This window comes from Bos mutus, chromosome X (genome assembly GCF_027580195.1).
Source record: "Bos mutus isolate GX-2022 chromosome X, NWIPB_WYAK_1.1, whole genome shotgun sequence".
Classification (NCBI taxonomy): Eukaryota; Metazoa; Chordata; class Mammalia; order Artiodactyla; family Bovidae; genus Bos; species Bos mutus.
The window spans coordinates 76,618,471-76,629,558 of record NC_091646.1 but is presented as its reverse complement, the minus strand read 5'-3'; the positions used below and the strand labels follow the sequence as shown (position 1 = coordinate 76,629,558).

Genomic DNA, 11,088 nt, shown 5'->3' with positions numbered 1-11,088 from the left:
AAGTGCTGCACTCAATACACCAGCACATTTGGAAAACTCAGCAGTGGCCACAGGACTGGAAAAGGTCAGTTTTCATTTCAATCCCAAAGAAAGGCAATGCCAAAGAATGCTCAAAGTACCACACAATTGCACTCATCTCACACACTAGTAAAGTAATGCTCAAAATTCTCCAAGCCAGGCTTCAGCAATATGTGAACCGTAAACTTCCTGATCTTCAAGCTGGTTTTAGAAAAGATAGAGGAACCAGAGATCAAATGGCCAACATCCACTGGATCATGGAAAAAGCAAGAGAGTTCTAGAAAAGCATCTATTTCTGCTTTACTGACTATGCCAAAGCCTTTGACTGTGTGGATCACAATAAGCTGTGGAAAATTCTGAAAGTGATGGGAATATCAGACTACCTGACCTGCCTCTTGAGAAATCTGTATGCAGGTCAGGAAGCAACAGTTAGAACTGGACATGGAACAACAGACTGGTTCCAAATAGGAAAAGGAGTACGTCAAGGCTGTATATTGTCACCCTGTTTATTTAACTTATAAGCAGAGTACATCATGAGAACTGCTGGGCTGGAAGAAGCACAAGCTGGAATCAAGATTGCCGGGAGAAATATCAGTAACCTCAGACATGCAGATGACACCACCCTTATGGCAGAAAGTGAAGAGGAACTAAAAAGCCTCTTGATGAAAGTGAAAGAGGAGAGTGAAAAAGTTGGCTTAAAGCTCAACATTCAGAAAACGAAGATCATGGCATCTGGTCCCATCACTTCATGGGAAATAGATGGGGAAACAGTGTCAGACTTTATTTTTCTGGGCTCCAAAATCACTGCAGATGGTGACTGCAGCCATGAAATTAAAAGACACTTACTCCTTGGAAGGAAAGTTATGACCAACCTAGATAGCATATTCAAAAGCAGAGACATTACTTTGCCAACAAAGGTCCGTCTAGTCAAGGCTATGGTTTTTCCTGTGGTCATGTATGGATGTGAGAGTTGGACTGTGAAGAAGGCTGAGCACTGAAGAATTGATGCTTTTGAACTGTGGTGTTGGAGAAGACTCTTGAGAGTCCCTTGGACTGCAAGGAGATCCAACCAGTCCATTCTGAAGGAGATCAGTCCTGGGATTTCTTTGGAAGGAATGATGCTAAAGCTGAAACTCCAGTACTATGGCCACCTGATGCAAAGAGTTGACTCATTGGAAAAGACCCTGATGCTGGGAGGGATTGGGGGCAGGAGGAGAAGGGGACGACAGAGGATGAGATGGCTGGATGGCATCACTGACTCGATGGAAGTGAGTCTGAGTGAACTCCGGGAGTTGGTGATGGACAGGGAGGCCTGGCGTGCTGGGATTCATGGGGTCGCAAAGAGTAGGACACGACTGAGTGACTGATCTGATCTGATCTGTTTAATGTAAACATTTAGTGCTATGCGATACTGGATGCTTGGGGCTAGTGCACTGGGACGACCCAGAGGGATGGTATGGGGAGGGAGGAGGGAGGAGGGTTCAGGATGGGGAACACATGTATACCTGTGGCGGATTCATTTTGATATTTGGCAAAACTAATACAATTATGTAAAGTTTAAAAATAAAATAAAATTAAAAAAAAAAAAACATTTAGTGCTATGAACTTCTCTCTCATCATCACTTTAATTGTATCCCAAATAATGTTTCATTTTTATTTTCTTTCAGTTCTTTGCATTTAAAAATTTTCCTTTGATACTTCTTTTATCCATGGATTATGTAGAAGTAACAACATTTTGTTTTATTTTTAACTATGTGTACATTTTCTGTTGTTTTTCTTCTATTGATTATTAATTTGATGGCTTTATGGTTGGTGAACATACTCTGTATAATGTCAGTTTTTTAATGTTGTTGAGATTTGTCTCCAAGGTATGAGTTATCTTGTTGAAAATTCATGGGTACTTAAAAAGAATGTATTTTCTGTCATTGATGTTGTCTGTAAATACATCAATTACACTATTTTGGCTGATTGTATTGAAGAAGAAAAGTTAACATTTTACATAACCTTCTGTTCCCTCTGCCTCTGTAACTCAGCTTGCTCTTTGCAAAGTCTGGATCCCATAGGCCACATACTGGTTTTTGCAACATTTCTGGAAGCCCCAGACAGATTCCAACCATGCCGGCCCGTTGAGCTGCCGGACTGATGGCTTGGCCAGGCTGGAGCGAAGGAACCCCGAGACGAATGAGGAGGTGCACCACCTGATAGTATTCTGGGTTCTCTTCAGACCAGTGTTCTGACTCTCTGGACAGCCAGGCCCCAGCTGTACTCATTGGAGGGACAGACCAAATCACCAGGAATGGCCACAGAATCAGGTAAGGCCCCAGGGCCAGTCCCCAGTTCAGGTCCTACCCCAACGGGTAGAAGAGGAGACTGATCACCTCCTTCGAGCTCCTAGGGAGGGAGCAACAGTTAAGGAAACCTGGGGACTCAGGAGAAGGGGGACATTGTGATAGACTCTGAATGATTGTGAGTGTGTGATCGCTGATTGAACAGAGAGAAATTTTTGTTCTTGGAAACTGCAAAACCAATTCTTTTTTGCATATGCAATTAAAAACAACTAGCTTTTTAAAAGACCTGCCTAAGAAAAAGCTTGAAGTTAACCCTTTCCATGTCCTTGAAATACACAGCCCACTTTGCCTGAGACCTCAGCCTTGGGCAAGTTAGAACTTCAAGCAAAGAAAGAAAAAGGGGTCAAAGAGATTTTTTTTTTTCTGCAACATTTTTAATCTGTAAACTGAACTTTTTATCATGCACAAAAGTCTGTGACATAGGCTTTCTTAGATTAGACCCAGTTTGGCCAACTGAAAATGGAAAATCAGGATTGTTTTTTGTACAGGAAAATTTTCAATAAACCCAAGGAATGTTTTTCACAAGACACAGGCTGGACCGTAAGTTTTGCATCCAAGAGGCTAGGCTGTTGATTTGACTTAATCTTCTCGCACCAAGATTTGCAAAGGAAAGATAAAAGTCAACCAAGACAGTACATTTCAATTTGTTTCGATTGTTTATTAACCATATTACAATAATAATCCTGGTAGATACCTTAGTTCATCCTTCTAATAAGCCTGTTGATCTGGTCTTCCCTGTTGCCAGCATCTCCACCTTCTACAAAATGGGTGGTCTTTTTCTTCATTCCACCTCGTGGAGAAGACAATTTGAAGGGCCACAGGAAGTTGTTTGGTTCTTTGAAACATTTTCCAACGGTATAGATCTCATGAATCAGATCCTCCATGCAGATGATTCCATATTTCCCAAGAGGTCGAGCAATCAATGCGTTGTCTGTCAGGGCAATTCACTTTTTGTTGATTTTGCCGTAACCACGCTTGTAAATCAATTCATTTACAGACTTCAGATTTGGGTACCCCCATGCAATGTATGGCTCCACAATTCTCAGCATGTTAATTGATGCCTTGTTGAGCTTCACAAAGGTGCCGTTGAAGATCTGCCGGAGGCGAAGGAGCTGCAGCACCTTTCGAACCTTTGGGCTCACACCGTTGATACCTCTGATCCTGATGACAAACGCCAATTTGGGTTCCGCGGGTACATAGAAGTTACCGGCTTTTCGTGCCATCCTAGCCATTCGAATTTCAGTTCTGTACATCTGCCTGTATTCCTTGTGGTAATGCTTAGCTTTTTCATAGATAAGCTTCCTCCTTGCCTTTCGAAGCATCTTTTGGGCAAACTTCTTTCTCAGTCGCTGATCTTAAGCTCATGAAATTCTTCCGCTTTTTCTTAAGGGTTTCTGGCACAGCAGGAACCTTCTTTTTCTTCTCTTCTGCACCCTCCATGGTTCCAGCCGGGAAAGAGCCAAAGAGATATTTTGAATCTCAAGCAGAAAACTGTAAGATCTCTGTCAGCCTGTCTGTCTGGATTTATGTATATCTCAGTGTATATCTTTTGTTTTTTTTCTGATAATATTGTTGAAGTTGTAAATGAGTTCTAATTTAAGTGGCCTAAAGAAAAGTAAGCGCTTACAAATCAAACAATTCTAAATACAGAAAAATTAACCTAAATAAATTTCAGATTCACATAAACTGGGAAATATTCAATATTAAATATCTAGTATTAATGTTTGATAATTAAGTTGTATGTTTTAAATAAAGCAGATATAAAAAATAAAATTACATTTTATAAAGGGAAAAGAAAGTAGGCCTGACTTACAGGTGGCTATTACAGAAAGTGATTAAAAATTTTGTGAAAAGTGGACCCTGAAAAAAAAGTTTTGTGCATGGTTAGGACTAAGTTTAAAAATAAATTTAATTAAGTTTACCTAAATGAGTTTAAAGTAAGTAGGTGCAAAACTTGAATTCGGCCTTTCTCTCTGTTAAGAGGACATACTTTCTTCAGATGTTGAACTGCTTTTAATAATAGATTTAAGTTTCTTTATCTCTTAATTGATCTGTCCTATATTTACCTTTGAAATCTTTTGTTACCTTTGGCTAAGTAAATATTATTTCACAGCGACTTATATGATCCTACCTGACTGAGTGTTATAAACCCTTTTGATAGTATTGACAAAACTTCCTAAATAACTTGACTTCTAGCTAACTTTGGAGTGCCTCAGAGGGCCCCTGAGACATCCCAAAGAGCTATTAAGCTACCTGGGTTCATTTGACATGTTAAATGACATGAGAAGTACTGTTGAAGGGGTGATAAATCTTTTCAGGTTATACTGTATGGTTATGTTATTAATATAGATATCCTAAGATTATGTGAAATTAATATAGATCTGATATGTCCTGATAAAAGAAGGTCAATTATAATTCTAGTTATCATATTAAAGTGTTATGACCAGGTTTCTTTGTCAATTGCAATAGAATCAGATTTTAAACATGCCTTCTATGGTTTTACTCTCATGCCTTTAGAAGAATACTGCTAGTTCTTAAAAATTTATGGAAAAGACTCTCTAAGATTAAGCAGATAAACAAATTTTTTTATTAACAGTAAGCTGGTACCAGACTAGAATTTGGTCTTCTCTTTGTTTAGAGAAAAAAGTTTTCTTAGAATGCAGCTTTTGATAACAGATTATGAGGTTCTTTGCCTTTAAGTGATTTACACTTGTTTTAAAACCTTTTTGTTACTTTAGTAAAGTAAATAAACATTATTTAAGATTATGGTACATGTAGACAAAGCTCATTCTGCTTCTACAAAAAAAATAGCCCCTTATGGTTAGACTTTTGCTATCCCGATGTCCTTAAAACATGGCAATAGTCTGCTCCTATTGAAAGTGGATATAAAGCTAAAAATCAAAGAGCGAGAGCTATGGGCTCTCCAGGCTCCCTGACAGATCTCATTTTTATTTGATAGGTTATAACCTTACATGGCTACAGTGTTAATGCCCTCACAATGAGTTCTCCAAAAAGGAAAAAAATTATGTTTCACTGAACATTAAGTTCTAGTTTTGTTAATTAAGGTCTGTGCTTACTAAGACTCACTTTTGAGATCACTCCTTGTTATGTTATATTGCTAAAAGGTTTAATTAAGTTAATAAAACGACACTCTTAAGATTGTTTCTAAAGCTTATCTCAGTAACCAATCTTTGGATAAAGGTCAGATGCTCCATGATGTACAACCAGGATTTTAACACTTGGCTATAATCATTCAACTGAGTCAGATGACCTGGAGTATACCGGGTTATACCCAATGAAAGTTCTTGACTTAAACTCTTGCTTGTGACCTTATTAATAACTGCTGGCTATATTATTTTCTATGTAGCTTGCTTCAGAAGATTACTTCTTACATTATATTGTGTGACTGAATCTGTAATAAAATGCTGATATACAGTTCCATATGAGATCAATAATTGTAATAATGTAACTCTAGATATGGGAAGCGGAGAAGGCGATGGCACCCCACTCATGACTGAGCGACTTCACTTTCACTTTTCACTTTCATGCACTGGAGAAGGAAATGGCAACCCACTCCAGTGTTCTTGCCTGGAGAATCCCAGGGACGGGGGAGCCTGGTGGGCTGCCGTCTATGGGGTTGCACAGAGTCGGACACGACTGAAGCGACTTAGCAGCAGCAGCAGATATGGGAAGAAGCAACAAGAGGAAATATTTTCCTGGACCAAGAGGCTAGTGAGACAGGTATGGTCCAGAAACTTTTGCTACTTACAAGGCCTGCTCTAGTGACAACACATTAAGTGGCCTGTCAGTGGAATCTTTGTTAGACCTGGGAATGAGCCTTCCCAGCCTTGTTGGACACAATGATCATGAAATGCCCCCAAACATGGTCAAATATGTGGCTATGAAGGGGCCCTGCTTACTGGAAATTTGCCAGCTGCCTCTACAAAGGTCAAATCATGACCATTACAAGATGCTGACCTTCAACACCCCCTTGAAAGGAGTTCAGGGTGGAGACAAAAAATAAGGCACTCTGTGCTCTGGGAAAAATCCAGAAAAACAGGCCTTCAGATAGTCAGATGCTTTCAGGTAAAGATTTTTATGAGTCCAAATTCTTGCATCTTCCCATACCTAGAGAAATACTAATGTCACAAACCAATGTTTGGACCTGGTTCTCCTGGCTAGCCCCCCAGCAGCTTCCCTACTTCTATTAATCTTTGGGTCATATAGCTTTAACTTTCTTGTTAAGTTTGCTTCTCCAAGTAGTAGTATGAAAAGAATATCCCCTGGACAACACCCAGACAATGCTGGAACAAGCTGCCTTATCATTCTGTGGACTCTCCATCTCTCTCTGTGAATACACCTCAAGGTCCTCAGGCTATTCTCCCTTTAAGATCTTATATGGGAGACCACCTCTAGTGATAGAAAAGCTCAACAGAGACCACCAGCAACTAGCTGACCTGGAGATGTCCCAACACCTCCAGGCCCTGGGAAAAGTCTTCCGCCATACTGCCTGATAAATCTTAGAGAGGACACCCATTCCTTTGGGCAATTGGGTTCATCCCTATCAGCCAGGAGATGAGGTATGGGTTAAAGGTTAAAAAAAAACACTTCAGGCAGTTTGGACAGGCCCTCACACTGTCGTCCTGGCAACCCCTACAGCTGTTAGAGTTATAGGTGTCATCCCTTGGATCCACCACACCAGAGTCAAGAAGGCAGCGACTTCCTTTGATGAGGACACCTGGAAAACAATTCTGGACCCCTGAAAATTCCCTCAAGTTCTAGTTCCAGAAACAACGGCCCTAACCCAGGAAGGACGCTGAGCCCTGCTCTAGTCACTCAGGAAGCTGACTAGTCAACACACGGCAGAAGCTTGAACAACACACAGCCTTGCTGCAGCCACACTCCATCAGCTGCCTCGTCAACACATGGCAGAAGCTTGAGGGTCTGGTTATCAAAATATCAATGGATTTTCATTGTCAACGCTGGACTCTATCCCTGATTGGTGTTATTGCTCTGATCTTCGCTATAGTACTAGCTTCAGTCACACCCCAGGACTGGGATTTGGGTCAGAAGCTGCAGTTAGCTGTCTGTTATCTTGCTGTAGTGGGAAGCCTCATTCTCATTAGATGTCTCTTGTGATCGATTCTCCCTAGTAACTAAATTGCTCACAGTATAGCTGACCCCCCTTCACAATAGGCTCAGTTGCTATAGCCAGGACAACCCAAAGATGGGAAGAAAACCTTTTGCTAGTGTTCAGTTATCTGTTGTGTGCAGGCTGCTTTGCAGTCTTTTTGGTGTCCCTTGCTGTAAAAGATGGTGCCATTCCTTATCCATCATGCACCTGTAAACATTACAGTCAACCCTTAGAAAATCATCAGCTAGAACAATGTATAGATAGCCAATCCTATAGGCCGATCACCTACTGCCTTCATAACCATGTGATGTATATCCAGGGGCCTGGGTGCCAAAAATGTTTTCCAGTTGTGCCCGCCACTGCTTCTAACTCTCCCCCATCAGAGGATCCAAACCCCGGGTGGTATCCTGACACCATGACACTGCCATCATGCCCCTGTTCCTTCATCTACCCCCAAATGCCACACAGATGTTACAACCCAGAACAGGTGTCTGTCTGCCAAATGAATGGAAAAACCTACTGGACAGGAACAATAATGCAAACAAATGAAATCACAGACCAATTTTGCCTTAAAAAATCAGACTGCTTGTTGGCAGTATGACCCAGGTTACAGAGTTAACTCCCCCTTAGATGCTCGTCTATACCAGATTCTCACGGAGAAGGCAATGGCACCCCACTCCAGTACTCTTGCCTGGAAAATCCCATGGATGGAGGAGCCTGGTGGGCTACAGTCCATGGGGTCGCTAAGAGTCGGACACGACTGAGTGACTTCACTTTCACTTTTCACTTTCATGCATTGGAGAAGGAAATGGCAACCCACTCCAGTGTTCTTGCCTGGAGATTCCCAGGGACGGGGGAGCCTGGTGGGCTGCCATCTGTGGGGTCGCACAGAGTCGGACATGACTGAAGCGACTTAGCAGCAGCAGCAGCAGCATACCAGATTCTCAACACAAGTCATCACCTTCTTAATGACACCAACCCCCAACTGGCCAGGGATTGCTGGCTTTGCTTATCCTTAGGAGCTCCATGGTACTTAGCTACACCAGTACCATTGAAAAATGCAACAGACATGGGAATTGCTATAGATCCACCCTTACAAGGGCCAGTCAAGGACAATTGAGTTAACTCAAAAGGTTCCAAAATGCTTTACAAATGGTGGAGGAACTGAACTTGTAGGCAATTTAGCCAGGAATGAATGCAATCAAACGTTAAAAGGTGAGTGGCCCACTCATCTTCCCACAAACACAATATTGTGCCACCCCTATTAACGCCTTTTCTTTGTTTGTGGGACAGATGCTTACTTATGTCTACCAGTCAATTGGATGGGTATCTGCATCTTAGCTTTCCTCACTCCCCAAATGAATATTGTCCCTAACAGGCAGACTCTCACCGTACCTCTGACAGCACATCAGTTCAGTGCAGTTCAGTTCAGTTGCTCAGTCATGTCCGACTCTGCGACCCCATGAATTGCAGCACGCCAGGCCTCCCTGTCCATCACCAACTCCCGGAGTTCACTCAAACTCACATTCATCAAGTCGGTGATGCCATCCAGCCATCTCATCCTCTCTCGTCCCCTTCTCCTCCTGCCCCCAATCCCTCCCAGCATCAGAGTCTTTTCCAGTGAGTCAACTCTTCACATGAGGTGGCCAAAGTACTGGAGTTTCAGCTTTAGCATCATTCCTTCCAAAGAAATCCCAGGGCTGATCTCCTTCAGAATGGACTGGTTGGATCTCCTTGCAGTCCAAGGGACTCTCAAGAGTCTTCTCCAACACCACAGTTCAAAAGCATCAATTCTTCAGTGCTCAGCCTTCTTCACAGTCCAACTCTCACATCCATATATGACCACAGGAAAAACCATAGCCTTGACTAGACGGACCTTTGTTGGCAAAGTAATGTCTCTGCTTTTTAATGCTATCTAGGTTGGTCATAATTTTCCTTCAGATATGCTGTCAAAAAGAACCATCCAGTTTATACCCCTAACTAGCTGGTCTGGGAATTATGGCTAAGATAGGTATGGGAATAGGAGAAATTGCTTCATCAACCACCTTCTACCGTGCATTATCCAAGGACTTCACAGACGACATTGAGAGAGTAGCCAAATCTTTATTGGCCTTAAAGGACCAACCAGATTCCCTGGCTGAGGTGGTTTTACACAATAGGAGAGGGCTAGACCTACTGACAGCTGAAAAGAGACGACTCTGCCTCTTCATAGATGAAGAATGCTGCTTTTATGTAAACCAATCAGGAATAGTCAGGGACATGGCCCAACAGCTAAGGGAACAAATCATGATGAGGAGAGAGGAACTAGCAAATTCCTGGGGTAATTGGAACAATATCTGGAGCTGGGCATAGTGGCATCTCCCTTTAACTGGTCCTCCCCATGTTCTTTGCGATGCTCTTGTATTCTCAATGCTATTTCCTTGTATTCTCAATGCTAATACCAAGTTCATAACCTCTTGAATTAAATCCATACAGTTACAAATGGTAATAGCTCAATATAGCCCCCTAACCGATGGGGAACTCTGAATGTCCTACCGAAACATGAGATGACAGAAGGATCAAGAGGGGGGAATGAAGAGGAAAAGTTAAAATTTTATACAACCTCCTGTTCCTTCTGCCTCTGTAACTCACTTGCTCATTGCAAACTGAACAAACCTGGATCACACAGGTCATGCAGTCTCAGAACGTGGGGACTCACAGTACTAGGAACTGGAGCTTACCTCACTCACCCTCGTCCTGCTGCTTGCAATTGCCCAGCCCCTGAAAACCTGCAAACCCGCTTAATCATGCCTGTCTGTGTATAAAAACTCTGTAACCCCTTTGTTCAGGGCTCAAAGCTTGGAGTGTTAACTCCTCTGGGCCCGCTGGCATAATAAACCTGAGTTCTCCAACTCTCCAAGTGTGGTGCTTGGTTTCTCGAGTACTGGTTTCTGCAACAGTATTATTCAGTTCTTCTATACCCTTACAGATATCTTGTCTCATAGTTTTATCATTTGCTGAGAGTGTGGTGTTGACCTTTATAGTACTACAGTTTTGGACTTGTCTACTTCTTTCATTTATATTAGTTCTTCCTTCATATATTTTGAGGCTCTGTTCTTTGATACACGCATATTTAAGATCACGCTTTCTTCCAGGTGATTGACCTGTTATCATTATATAGTGTTCCACTTTGTCTCCACTTTGGAGAATTCAAATTTGTTTTGTACCTAGGTTCACATTGTAACAGTTTCCAGGTTTGGTACATTTGAAATTTTTAATTTTTACTTATTTATTTATGGTTGCTCTAGGTCTTCGTTGCTGCTCACAGGCTTTCTCTAGTTGTGAGGCTACTATCCAGGTGTGGTGTGCAGGCTTCTCATTGTAGTGGCTTCTCTTGTCAAAGAATATGGGCTCTAGGGCACATGGGCTTCAGTAGTTGAGGCATGAGGGCTCAGGAGTTGTGGCTCACAAGCTCTAGAGCATGGGCTCAGTAGTTGTGGTGCACAGGCTTAGTTGCCCTGAGGCATATAGAATCTTTTCTGACCAGGGATTGAACCTGTGTACCCTGCAACGGCAGGTGGATTTTTAACCACTGGGCCACCAGGGAAG

At 42.1% G+C, this 11,088-nt stretch overlaps 1 pseudogene; it reads right to left on the bottom strand.

The window, feature by feature from the left end:
• Positions 1 to 2,733: 2,733 nt before the first annotated feature.
• On the bottom strand, positions 2,734 to 3,806 carry LOC138986315 (large ribosomal subunit protein uL30 pseudogene; annotated as a pseudogene).
• Between the last annotated feature and the right edge of the window lie 7,282 nt (positions 3,807 to 11,088).